Source organism: Rissa tridactyla, chromosome 1, assembly GCF_028500815.1.
Source record: "Rissa tridactyla isolate bRisTri1 chromosome 1, bRisTri1.patW.cur.20221130, whole genome shotgun sequence".
NCBI lineage: Eukaryota > Metazoa > Chordata > Aves > Charadriiformes > Laridae > Rissa > Rissa tridactyla.
The window spans coordinates 105,161,168-105,174,657 of NC_071466.1; the positions used below are offsets into that span (position 1 = coordinate 105,161,168).

General features: G+C 39.1%; 1 protein-coding gene across 6 annotated transcripts in view; it reads left to right on the forward strand.

The window, feature by feature from the left end:
* The window catches only part of GRIK1 (glutamate ionotropic receptor kainate type subunit 1), a 174,346-nt gene that overhangs the window by 122,660 nt on the left and 38,196 nt on the right, over positions 1-13,490 (forward strand). The window lies entirely within an intron of this gene.

Genomic DNA, 13,490 nt, shown 5'->3' on the forward strand with positions numbered 1-13,490 from the left:
CTCTGTGGTGGGTTTTTGCTTTTTATTTCTGTCGTGATAAGAACTGCAGTCATCTTATTTGCTTTGTGGGCTAAAGCTATAAAACGCTAGGCTGATAGGAATAAAAAGGATCTCAGAACCCACCTGGACATGAGCAGAGGTTAAGGTGGAAAGCTTCTGACTTGTATAGCAGCTGATAGGCTGCTTGTCTCTTCACTCAGCAGATGATAAATTAACTTTTTTTCAGCCTGTCACTGTCCTGTTGGGAAGTCAAGGTTCAGGTCATATCTGATCCTCAGGTACACACAGGTTAGCTTCTTCTTGAAAGCAACTGGAAAGTGGAGATCCTAGGGCAAAATACTGCCTTTTGATTTATGGTGGTCTAAATACATGTACATTGGAGTCGGTTTCTGAATTTTCAGAGTATGTGGAAACAAAAGATAGCTAGTTCAATGTGAGAATACGCCTTCCCCAGCCTTAGCATTTCAGGTAAGTATGCAGGTAATGGGAGTAGCAGATCCACTGCCTATTTTTCTTAATAACTAAGACTTGAAGTGCTACCAGAGAGACTATAGGAGAAAAGCACCAGTAGAAATGTTTGAAGCTACAGAATAATCAATTACAGCAACAAAAAGAGTAATCTTCTATGCTCTAAAGAGCTCAGGAGCTAATGCTGGTTGCAGGAAGCATTTGGAAATTTGCAGAGAAAAGCAAGCCTGACCAAAGCCCCACAGCCCTGAGGCTGGCTTTGAGGTCAGAAAGGTCATCAGCTAGTTCCTGCGAAGGAGGATATTACATAAAATACACTGTCTGGGATCAAGACTCTTCCATAATAGCTCATGAAGATCTTTTTAATGAAAAGTAAATCCTTGTCAGAAGCTTGTCTTTCTCAGCAGCCTAATGTCATTGATATCTAAATGATATTTTAATCTTTTAGCCCTTATGGAAGCATTTGCAGGGACTACATCTTACCCATGCCTAGAAAGAAAAAGGAGGTCATTCTTCAGAAAGGGAATAAGGAGAGAAAGCATGATTCTGCTTATCCTAACAGAAAAATGTGTGTAAGCATGAAACAGGTGTTTATAATTGAATGATCAAATTCCCTGGTCATGTCCCCTTTAAAGTGTGAGATAAGCCCCAAATAATGATTGTCTGTTATTCAATTATCACCTAAATCAATGTGAGCTCCACTCACTCAAATCCAGTAACAATTAAAAGAACTTCTGTATAGAGAAGTATTGCAGAAGACTTTATCTTTAGTGACTTTACTAAATCCCCTCAAACAGAATCACAAACACAAATCTCAGATTAAAAGAACTCTGAAGCATTTACTTCTACATTTCAGTTTATGTTGTGTTTTTGACAAGATGCATTTCAAGCACCCCTAGTTAGGAGAGACCAGGAGTGAGAGCAATCCATCTAGATTCTGCATCAAGTAATGGAATAAAACCTTCCTTTCATGGTGTGACATTAAAAGCTCTCCAGAATCCTCTGAGCGGAACTAGCTCTTTGTGTAGGCTAATGTAATGACCACAGAAAGCAGCAAGATAAGTGGACTTGGTCATACAGGCACTACCATGACTGTAAAACTTTCAAGCCTCTGTCTCAAGCCATTTGTAATAATTCTTCTGAGTGAAGAGGTCCCAGTTAGACTGGAAAGCCAGCCTTACTCATATGCCTTCAAGCTCAAGAAACTCTTCCCTTAAAATTTATAAAGGGTTTTCCATAGTTCTGCTAGTTGATTCTCTTTTCTGCAAGTAATCAATAGTATGTATCACAGAATGTCTCCAGCCTGCTACAAAGCCAAGGACTAGTAAAATTAAGTCCCTGAAGAAGCCTGCTTCCATTATTACACTATTTTTCATTGTTAAGGACTTAAAATAAGACCTTAAATTAGCTTATTAGTATACAGGAAGAGTAATGTAGATGTGAACACATTCTACAGTTTTTAAAGCATCTAGCATTTGTGACTCGGGTCTGTAGATGACAGTCTGCTTCAAGAGTAAAATTAATAAAAAAAGGAGATCTATCCAGTCCTTCCCTGTGCAAGAGGACAGAAACTGACTCAGCATCAAGAAATGAAATTATGCAACAAGGACATCTTTATTATCTTAAGTTGTTATTTTGCCTGCTTTTTGAAATCATTATGATAATTCAGCGTGTCATTCCCAAATTACAAACTCAATACATTTAAGCAAATGATAGCCTTGCTCTGTAGAGAAAGAGGCTTCTCCATCAGCATAATTAGGAAGACTAGGAAACAGGGAGGCATTATATTTTCCAGTCACCACAAAAAAGAGTTGGGAAGACCTGCATCACAGGCAAGACTTGAGAATCCTCTAAGTTGAACCAATTAACCAATTAACCAATGAACTAATAACCATAAAAAGCAACAAGATGGGTACCACGACTGCCTATCTTTCAAGTCTCTGGCTCTACTTCTTTGTAATAATTCTTCTGAGTGAAGATGATTCTGTGCGTTAGTCGCCTGCTAGCCCATACGTGCCTCCAAAACCATCTGCATGACTACCTCTCCTGTGCTGAAAGCGTACAAATGATTTAGAAACTCACGTCTGTCCTGAGGTATCTGCTATATACACAGTTCTTCTAGATCTGGCTGTTCAACAATAAGAAAGCAGTAGATTTCTCTGTTTTCTCACATTTTTAGTGCTGTTTTGCAGCTCTCAGATATTGGCTTTTTTCATCACATAAATGTTTAAAAGTTTATATCCATTAAATCTCTGAACCATTTGACGTTTATCCAGCACTTTAGTTGGATGGCAAGTTCCTACTCTCTCATTCCGACCACCAGTGCAGGTGACAACCTGCCAGTTTGTTTTTCTCTTGGTACAGAGGCAGCGAGCAACCATCCTCAGGACTGCTAGATTTCCTGGGAAGCTCTGGTGCAGGGAAGAGAAGACAGAACTAATGAGTTGAAGATGGTATGACCACGTCCAGGTTGACTTGGTCCAAATTTGATGAGCTGACTAACATTTTGATGAAAGGGCAGGAACACATGAAGTCTTGATTAACTGGTACCAAATCACAGGTTGTAATTTTCAGGGGATTCTTGATAATAACTAACTAAATCTAAAACAAACATAGAACATCATTGGAAGAAGAAGGAACTGAAGATTTTTCATTACATGAAAAGTACAAATTTATAATAAGACAGAAGGGAAAGCAGTCCATCTGGGGAGATGTTAATCAAATTTTTTTGGTCAAAATTGGCAGCGCCTCCAAACAAAGGAGCTCAAAACATCTTGTAAGAGAACAGAATATTTCTTTTGTTTCGTGGTCTTTTATTACTACCAAAATCAACATGTAAGAGTATTTTCATGGGATTAAAAGTCTACAGGGTGGAACAAAAAAAGAAGTGAGCAGTACAAGACTCTGGATGTCAGAAGACCCAAGAACTCCCCATCTCCTCTGCCGTATGAGGAAAGGTCTGCGTGTCAGTCACACGATCTTTCTGCAACACAGAAATCTCTATGCATGTGACTGGGGAAAGAAGGCAATATTTCAGCTCCAAAACATAAAATAGCATCTCTTCTGCTGCATCTTTGTCGTTGTGTTTTGGTGTTGATCCAATTACAGCATCTATGTGTACTGGCTGCATTTATTCTCTGGGCTCTGATTCTGCAATATTTAGTTAAACCGAAGAAAACCAGTTATTTACTTTGGTAGGACTTCTCTCGCCAGATAATTTGATATTAGAATTTGATCTACTCTCATTAAAACAAACATTTTTCTTCATTTTACTTTTTAAAAACTTACTTCTTGCCCATGAAGTAATGCATGCGTTTCTGATATAAGCCTATTACTGTCTGTTGCTTTAAACTGAAAACTCTTAATTAAAAGAACAAACAAAACAACTGCTAGACTTGCATCCCACGATGATTTATTAGGAAATAAAGGTCAGCTTTCCATGAAGATAATGTATGGCTGATGTTAATGCCAATAGGGATTCCTATTCTGAAATCAAATTTCAAATGGAAAATCACTTAATTTATGCAATGATCTATCCACAGATTGCAAAATAATGGTCCAAGAACTTGCATACTAAGAATAAATACATGTTGAATTGATAAAAAATTATTTTAAAGGTTCTGATAGTATGATATCTAAAATCAAAACAAGAAATCTGACTAAAAGATTATATGTATTTTATTCCTTTCCATTTTTACTTTCTTAAATATTACCTGGAAAGTAGATTTGTTTACGAAAAATGAGCAAGAACTACTAGAAAGTGATTTTATCTGAATATGTGCAGGATATTTTGATATTTGCTATGCAAAACCTTTCTTCAGAACATATTTTATATGTCCTAGCCTACTAAAAGTGCTCATCATTTACACCACACTGGTATTTCAATTGAAGTGTTAGTGCATGGCCTAAACTAGATGATATTTGTATTGGAAAAGCTCCCAGGAGCCCTAGTCACATCACCGTCGAACCATTCAGTCTGCAGTCTTTGCTTCAAACAGCTTACAAGATAACAAATGCAGATGATTTAGGTTTTGGAGCAGTGTACTCTCATTGAAACAATCTGTTCCTCAACTACACCACCCCATACTTACTCATTCACAGATTTGCCAACACTTGGGTCCCATTATGTCAGGTGGAAATGACACAGTGCTTTGCACCACATGAAGCCCCCACAGGCTCCTTGTCATCTCCGTTGTTCAATGGGTTGCTGTCATTCCATTACAGATAGAACAACAGCTCTGTTGGGGAGGACATTTCCCACTCAAGATGATGGGTGGGAGTGCCAGAGCTTTGGATTTGGCTCCTGGCTCTGCCGCAGACTCTGTGCAACCATGAGCAAATCACTTCAGGACAGCTCCAAAACCTGTGCCGTGGTTACCTGATAAGGCAAAACTGGTCACTGTTTGGTAGGCATTTCCAATGTGCTGACATGATCAGGCTGTTCACCATCCAAGCTTGTAGCTACCACACCACTCTAAAACAAAAGCAGCAGGACCTAAAACCTAGGTGAAGAAGTCCTGTAGCTGGAAATGCTGTGATTCCCCTCTGTAAGAGACGGATGACAGCTTTTGTCTACTTTTAGTGTATTTAGCCTGTTAGCTGTGTGGAACAGGATTTCTTTATGTACTGTCTTGCCTGTACAAGCGGTGCGAGAGGTGCCCAATCCCCATTAGCACAGTAGTGTAAAGTTACGCTTTCCAAGTTCATAGTCAACAGCAATCCCACCCAGACACTTCAGTGACAGTCATGTTCATGAATGGTAAGACAGACTCTGCTCTTTCTAGAAAAAATGGATGGCAAGGTTTGACCTTCCCTTCCAGTTCCACACGCTCACTCCCTCATCTCTGGTATTGGTGTAAAGCAAGCTGGTAGGTGTAAGCTTTAAAGGAACTCAAAGGCTTTTCAAACATATGCTCTGAAACGAAACCACCTAAGCTGTTATCCTCAAGTATTCAGGGTTCATTTGTCAAATTTGCCACACTGAAAATCTTTCCTATGACTACTCCTGAACGTCATTAATCTCAGCCACTGCTTTGGAAATGTGTGCTGTTGAGCAGCTCATGGAACAGCCTGTGACTTTCCTAAGAAATCCCCCATCTCTATTTACCCACCATTCCTCTCTTCTCTTTCAAGGCAGGGGTGTGCTCAGTCTTAAAACAGCTGCCTAAACAAGAACAAGCCTCCCCCCCACCTCCTCTTTTACATTCCAGTGCCCAGACTGTTCCAGTCCTGGACCTCTTCCAAGTAAAGAGACTATGAAGCATCATGATTTTCAGTGGGGTAGATAAAACCCTGTAATGGGGAATGCTGAAATTCTTTTTATTACATCTGTTATGCTGGATTTGGACTAGGATAATGGAAAACTCATACACGCACTCACTATATTCCGTAATCCTTGAGGATCTCTTTTAATAAGAGGATTAATTGTAAGAGCTCATAAGTTGATGTGTGGCTCAGAGCACATTATGATTTCCACTGTAACTAGAAGCAATATCATTATCACTTAAATCTATCAACTGTCTCTGCAATTCTAATAAAGCAGGGGCTTTCTCTTCCAAAAGGAAAGAAAATCAAAGGAAAACTAAAGTAAATTTTTCCATAGTCATTACCATTCTGGTTAGTATATAGTGGTATTGTTATTTATGTTTTTGGAAGATTTTGTGGTAGAAAAGTGATCTGTGGTATTCTGAGCATGTAGCCACAGTAGGTTTAGGTATGCCTAAGTTTTATAGATTTTTCAGATACCTGATTCTGTAGTCAAGAAGCAATAGTTTGGAGTGGGGAAAAAAAATCCCCATCAGAAAAAGAGCTCACACACTGTCTTGTCCCTTGCCGTCACACAACACAATTGATGTCCCTTGTATATGTGCATCAATCATTGTCAATAATTCTGTAACCATCAGAGTTCTGCTCTGATGCTCTGAAGTTAACAAGTCTAAGACCAAATGGAGGAGAAATCATCGCCCACCCCTGCATTTGGATGTCAGTTAGCACCACAGCCCTTGTCAGAAATTTCGGATTATCAGTTCAAAACTAAAGTAGGTGTTCACCTTCTTTATAAGCAGGTAACGCTGATTAAACAGAATGGGTCTGTCATTCTGGTACACCTGGTATGAGATCCCCATGTGTACTCATCTGCAGAAGTGGCATGGAGACACTAGCACTTGCAGAGGTTGCTTTGCTGTCGTTCACTGTAGGTTGCTAATGTTTAGGTGAAGTTAAATGTTCTAGTCAGATGGTGGCTAAAGGAAAATATGATGCTAAGTCCCTCTTCGGGACAAGACTGCTTTCCTTTCAAGTTGCTCATTTTGGTAGACCAGCACAGAAGCAGAACAAATTTCTCAATCTCAGTGCAAACACATAATGCATTCATTTTAAAATATATAGAGGTACAAAAAGACTATGATGTTAGTATGTTTCTGCCTCTGTGCAATGGTAAATGAGCAAACATAATTTGGGGAGTTGAATACTTATGCTTCCTGAATTCCAGATCAGATGATTGCCGATAATTTTTTCTTTATGTTTCATTCATCATTAAAAAAAGAAAGAAAAACACCAGCATGATTGTGATGTAAGATAATACCTTTTACTTCACAACTGTGGTTAATTATAAAGTACATTAAATCAATAACTGATGTTCAGTTTTGCCTAGTAATCTCTGATAATACATAAACAAATAAATCATGATACCAAAAATTAAAAATACAGATACAGTTGGCCTATATATCCATCATTAAAACGAAGGGAAAAAAAATCAGTCCAAATACTTGCCTTTGTAGGTTACCTTGAACACGCTTGGGAAAGCAACCTACCAAAGGTCAAGATAATCCCATTGACAAAACTGAGTAGACAGGAAAATATCCTTATCTTCGATTAGACTTCACTCTAGCTTCTGAATGTCCTTCTCCCATACTGAAGAGTCCAGATAACCAATTTCTGTTCCAAGCTCCCATTAAATCTGTAGAAAAAACGCTGCTAATTGCATGCCTTTAGGGCAAGGTTTCCAAATGTTCAAGTTACACATAAACAGCAAGAGGAAAAAAAAAAAAAAGAAAAAGAGAGAGGCACTTAAAGATACAGACAGTTTTACAAAATAAATAACTACACATGACCCATTGTCTACTTTGGGAATTTCTCAAGTCAATTGCAGTAGGGTTTTTTTTTTGTGTGCCCTGATGCATTGTAAGGCTTTTGAATGAAGGCGGCTGTCATTTAGCATTGCACTTATATTCAAGAATAGTCTTCACGTAAGACATTGTTTATCATCCGTTTACAATACTTTCATATTAAACAATAATTCAGGCTTCAGTGGCAGATGCAAAGTGTCTGAATATCTTGCACAAAGCCAGGCTTGAGCCTGGTATTGTGCAGGGGTTTGGAGCTGAACAACAGAACAGTTCATTTTCTGCCACAATATTGTGCTAAAATAGCTCTTCTTGGCTTTTCGCTCAGAAGTTTTATCATCTCCTTTTGTCTATATATTTTTAAAAATTGTTAAGAGTTATGACAGTTTCTCCTTATACCATTTAGAGCAGATTCAATATGTACACATATTCTGTGATACAGTTACAGTTTTATTTGCATTTGTGGGTGCATATTTGTGTTTCAGATGTTTTCTTCTAACATTAGCTCTGGACATACGTTCAAAATGGGGCGTCTTATTTGTTGAACAGTGGGAACAATAAAAGGTTAAAGCTTGAGTTTGGAACTCTAAAGAGATTGCTTGATTAATTACAAGTGGAGGTCTACAGCACAGGTTCAGAAAAACTGTTTTATTTCACACGTTATTGGAATAAGTGGAAGATTAATAAAGGAGCGGAGATGTCTGCACATTATGAAACGTTATTAAACATAATAGTTTAAAAAGTTAAAACAAGATTATGCCTTTGCATGCTTTTATTGTGAGGGCACTTTGAACACTTTAAAAAGACCTTGAAAAAACTAGTTTTCTAATTTGAAACACAGCTATCCAGTATTTGTCACTGTGACACTGGACTCAGAAAGAGAAATATGCCATAGGCAGATAAACAGTTTACTAAAATATTTGGATAAACATATATTGACTAAGAAAAAAACAAATACATAATAAAAATGCAAACAATGAGAAAGACCGACACTTTTGTGTACAGTAGTGCAATTAAGTATCTACAAAATTGGCTATATCCCATTGAGGCTATATCATAAAGCTGAGTATTTACTCAGTCAATGCATTATATACACCTTGCATTATGATTTCTTGATCTAGTTATACCTTGCTAATACAAATCTGGAAATAAAAGTGAGGTCTGGTTGAGACAAAAAAAAACCAGAATATGAAATGTACCTATTGTTTTACCTTAGTAAGTCTGGCAGAAGCTGAACTAATTGATTCTGTGATTGAACCCTTGGTTGGCTTTGGCTGAAACTAAGGCTGCTATAGTAATTGATTCAAGATGATGGTCTGAAAATTGATATAAAGACCATGTGATGGTGGTATGAATTGATAGCAAACTTCTGGAGTGTTTGAAGCTGAAGTAGAAGCTGAGTCAGCTTCATTTTCCAGTCATCATTATTTTCCATCAATATATTTATATGGAAACCAATATTCTAATCTGAATAATTAACCCCAGATGTCAGTTTGCAGCTTACCCACAATCTTAATTTTTTAAAGTAGAAAAAATAGAAAGTTTCACAGTTTTAATTAGGATGCTTTGGATATTTTTGCCATGTCAGGTACCTGACAGCCTTCAGAGAGGACTGAAGACTTAGCTGTAATCTCTTCCATCTACTACCTTTTCAACGCTTAGTAAGAAAGGGTCTTAGTAGCTGCTGGTTCTGTATGGTTTGCTTCTCAACTACCAGTTGAAATCAAGATATTGGGTTAATTCCTCATTTTGTTTAATAAACAGGAGAAAGTCATCAAGGGTTTACAGCTTAGAAATAGGAATAATAATTATATGATAAAACTCAGTATTGAAGACTGTGAGACCTTATTTTGGTCCTCAGCTGAACACTGCATTGCCCTTCTGCTGCTAAGCAAACTCCCAAAAGAACAGCATTTCCTCATGGTTCTGTTGTCAGAGACAGCCTGCAACCTTGTATAAATAAGATCTCAGACAAGGAAAGAACGTTACAAACAGAAGCCACTGAAAATCACATTTTTTAATTAAGCTGCAAGCTATACTCAAAATTATACAAACAAAATCGAAAACACATTCTCTCTGCAAGAGTTTCAAATTGTGCCCTTAGTTCTTCTAATATTAAAGCAAGGACAGAGTGCAAAAAAGCAATTTCTTCTGATGAATTACATGATTAGGTTCCGATTCAACTTTTATTATATCCTGTAACACTTAACATCGAGTGTCACTAGAAACATTAAAATTGCTATAAATCTTGCATCTAAAAGCACAAAATCTCATTGCTGTATCAAACAGTTGTGTGGTTTCTGACTATTCAGGAAGTTCTGCTTCATTTCTGTTTGTTAATTGCATTTGAGAACTGTGCGACTGCTGCCTATTCTGTTTGCCTGAACACAGTGCCTAATAGGTACCTGCATCCCTGATTTGCCTGACAGGCATCTAGAAGTGGTGGCACACAGCTATGATTTTTGGAACAATGACACATTTCACTGCCTTTGCATGCAGCAGGCAGTTGTGCTTTAGGACTCAAATCATATTAAAAGCTTGGAAGTTTTACCATAGGCTTTGGAAGGCCTGGGATGGACTGTAGGTTCCTAGCTCATCCCTCCTTTTGTTTCTTAAAGAAAACTTTTGTTTCTGATCAGGTCTGTCTAGACGTGCTGCACACACAAACACCACGACTGTCTTGAAGTCAGAAATTAAATTAAGCTCACTGGACTCAAATACCAATAAAAATCAGAAAGTAAACTTAGAATTCAAATGGTGTTTGAGGCTGTGCCTCACAATTAGGGTCTGAAAAACCCCTTCAACATTTAAGTTTAACTCTTCTGAGAAGCACTCCCTGACTCCTGTTTATAATTTAAGTCACATTTGGGTCATTATTTGATGGTCTAAGTGGGACTTAAGTTAGACGAAGGCTATATGCACTTCTCTGCTATCTTGAAATTTAAGCATACACCTATGCAGCTTGTAACATCTTTTCCTTACATTTCTTTCTTTAGTGCAGGGTAGAAGCACCAAAGCCTATTTTAAAAAGTGAGCTAGCATTTCACCATATTAATCTTTTTTACAAGACTGGACGTGTATGCTCCTGGTACCATTTCCAAAAATAACATATTGCTTCCTTTATTCAAGATCGCATCACGTTAGCAGAGAAGCTGAGCATCTGATATGTAATCAATAAATGTGAGCATTTCACAGAAGCAAATTGCCCTCTGAGGAGGAATTGATCTCTAAAGATCATATTTTAAAAAATGTTCCATCTTTATGAATAAGAGATAGGGGTCATGTCAGAGTAATAAAAAGACAGACTAGAAAAGAGATATTACATAATGAAATGCATTCATACGTGTCCCCTCCTGCTATCTTAATTATATCAGCATACAAAACCGCAAGTGTTTCACTGTTTACAGCTGCGATTTTCGTATGTTCCCATGTCATTAAGATAGAACGTCTCATGGAAAATTTGTTGCATTTGCACTTTTCCACTCTTGTGCTACTTAAGCATGCTTAGAAATCCTGCTATATTTCCACAAAATTCTAGATGGACTGAATTTTTCTGAGACACATGGTGATAACACCCCAGCATCTGAGGTTAAATCCTGCAGATTCAGAGCTAGAATTTAGATTTAACAGGAAGGGAAGACACCGGTCTGTAACTGCTGATTTTTAATGCAGCTTTCCTTATGTCATCTGTTTACAAGAAATTAAATGAAGCAAATAACAATGCTCAATAGAAAAGCTTGTAATTTAAGAATTATATGGCTGACACACATGAAGGAACTCTGCCATCATTTATCATCAGCCTTTCTTGTATCTTTCAAGAATTTAATCTAATGTGGGAGCTCCCAAAAATAGATTAGAAAAATCATCTGCAGTTTGAAATCCATCAAATACCTTCTTTTATAGATAAGCTTCAGCTTTGGGGACAAAATGGGGGCTATATGAGAGACAGATAGCTCTCATTTAAAAGAAAGTGAGCTTGCTGGGAAGCCTACAAGGTACAGAAAACTTAAATTGCAGAGGAAGTTACTTCTGGACATTGATCCTGTTGCTGTGAAGGATGGGAATCCTTCCCAGCACAGGGAATCATCGTGGCTATATGGGCTGATGCACAAAGTCCACCACTTTAACTTACTCCTGATTCTAATGTTTAAAACAAGAAAAAAGTGATTTTACTGAATTATGACAGAACAGTAAAATGCTGCCTGGATGAAAACCGATCATATGCAACGTGTATGCTGTACTTCAAACTCTCACGTAAGACTTGTGTGTTATCTTACACTACAAAGTTTTTATTAGGTCTCTGTGACTGGGTGAATTTTTCCTGAAAGCCTGCTTTTAGAGCCATCATCATTATGCCATCAACATCTGTGAGCACAGGCAGTGGCAGTGCTCCTATTAGGAATGATACACCTCATTTGCTTACACGGGAACTTGTGCCTTCTTCCTCGTGATGCAAGCTGAGTAGGGATTAGTGAAACAATTCAGCTGGGATTTGCAGCAAGGTCCAAGGACATCAGGAGACCAGTGCTGGTGGGGGAGATTTAATCACAACCTGTCCAGGAAACCAGGGAAGAATGACAAAACCCCTTCTTTCACTTATACCTTCCTGGAGAAATCTGGATTTACGGGCCCTTAGAAGCAGGGGCAGTATCTATCACACAATACTAGGAAATGCACAACTGAAGCATCCCAGGGGTAATGGGATGGGTATCCCAGGGGTAATGGGGCAATCCCAAGCACAAATACAGGCTGGGAGGAGAACGGATTGAGAACAGCCCTAAGGAGAAGGACTCGGGGATGTTGGTTGATGAGTAGCTCAACATGAGCTGGCAATGCGTGTTCACAGCCCAGAAAACCAACCGCATCCTGGGCTGCGTCAAAAGAAGCTTGGCCAGCAGGTTGAGGGAGGTGATTCTGCCCCTCTACTCATGAGACCCCACCTGGCGGACTGCATCCATCTCTGGAGTCCCCAACATAAGAAGGACATGGACCTGTTGGAGTGGGTCCAGAGGAGGCCACAAAGATGATGAGAAGGCTGGAGAACTTCTGCTATGAGGACAGGCTGAGAGAGTTGGGGTTGTTCAGCCTGGAGAAGAGAAGGCTCTAAGGAGACCTTATAACAGCCTTCCAGTACCTAAAGGGGGCCTACAGGAAAGATGAGGAGGGACTCTTGATCAGGGAGTGTAGTAACAGGACAAGGAGTAAAGGTTTTAAACTGAAAGAGGGGAGATTTAATTTAGATATTATGAAGAAATTCTTTCCTGTGAGGGTGGTGAGGCACTGGAACAGGTTTCCCAGAGAAGTTGTGGATGACCCATCCCTGGAGGTGTTCAAGGCCAGGCTGGATGGGGCTTTGAGCAGCCTGGTCTAGTGGGAGGTGTCCCTGCCCATGGCAGGGGGGTTGAAACTGGATGATCTTTAAGGTCCCTTCCAACCCAAACCACTCTGTGATTCTATGAAGTGTTGAGAAAGCTTTGGTGATTTGGGTTAGTTAGCCACCTTCATTCATTAAAGACCTTCTGGGGACTCCCATTCAGCACCAATTGCCATTAGTTTGCCATTCATCATGGAGAAATTAAAAGGTCCTTGTCGGGGGTAAAGAGGATCACTCCAGCAAGGCTGGTGGATTTAAACTGTTATATGCCAAGGTTCAGACCCAAAGCTCAGGCAAAGCAGACTCCTTTTTTAATTTCTTAGTGAATACTTGGGAAAGAGTGGCTGGAAAGCTGCCCATCAGAAAAGGACTTGGGGGTGCTGGTGGACGGCCAGCTTAACGTGAGCCAGCAGTGTGCCCAGGTGGCCAAGAAGGCCAACAGCATCCTGGCTTGTATCAGGAATAGCGTGGCCAGCAGAAGTAGGGAGGGTGATGGTACCTCTGTACTCGGCACTGGTGAGGCC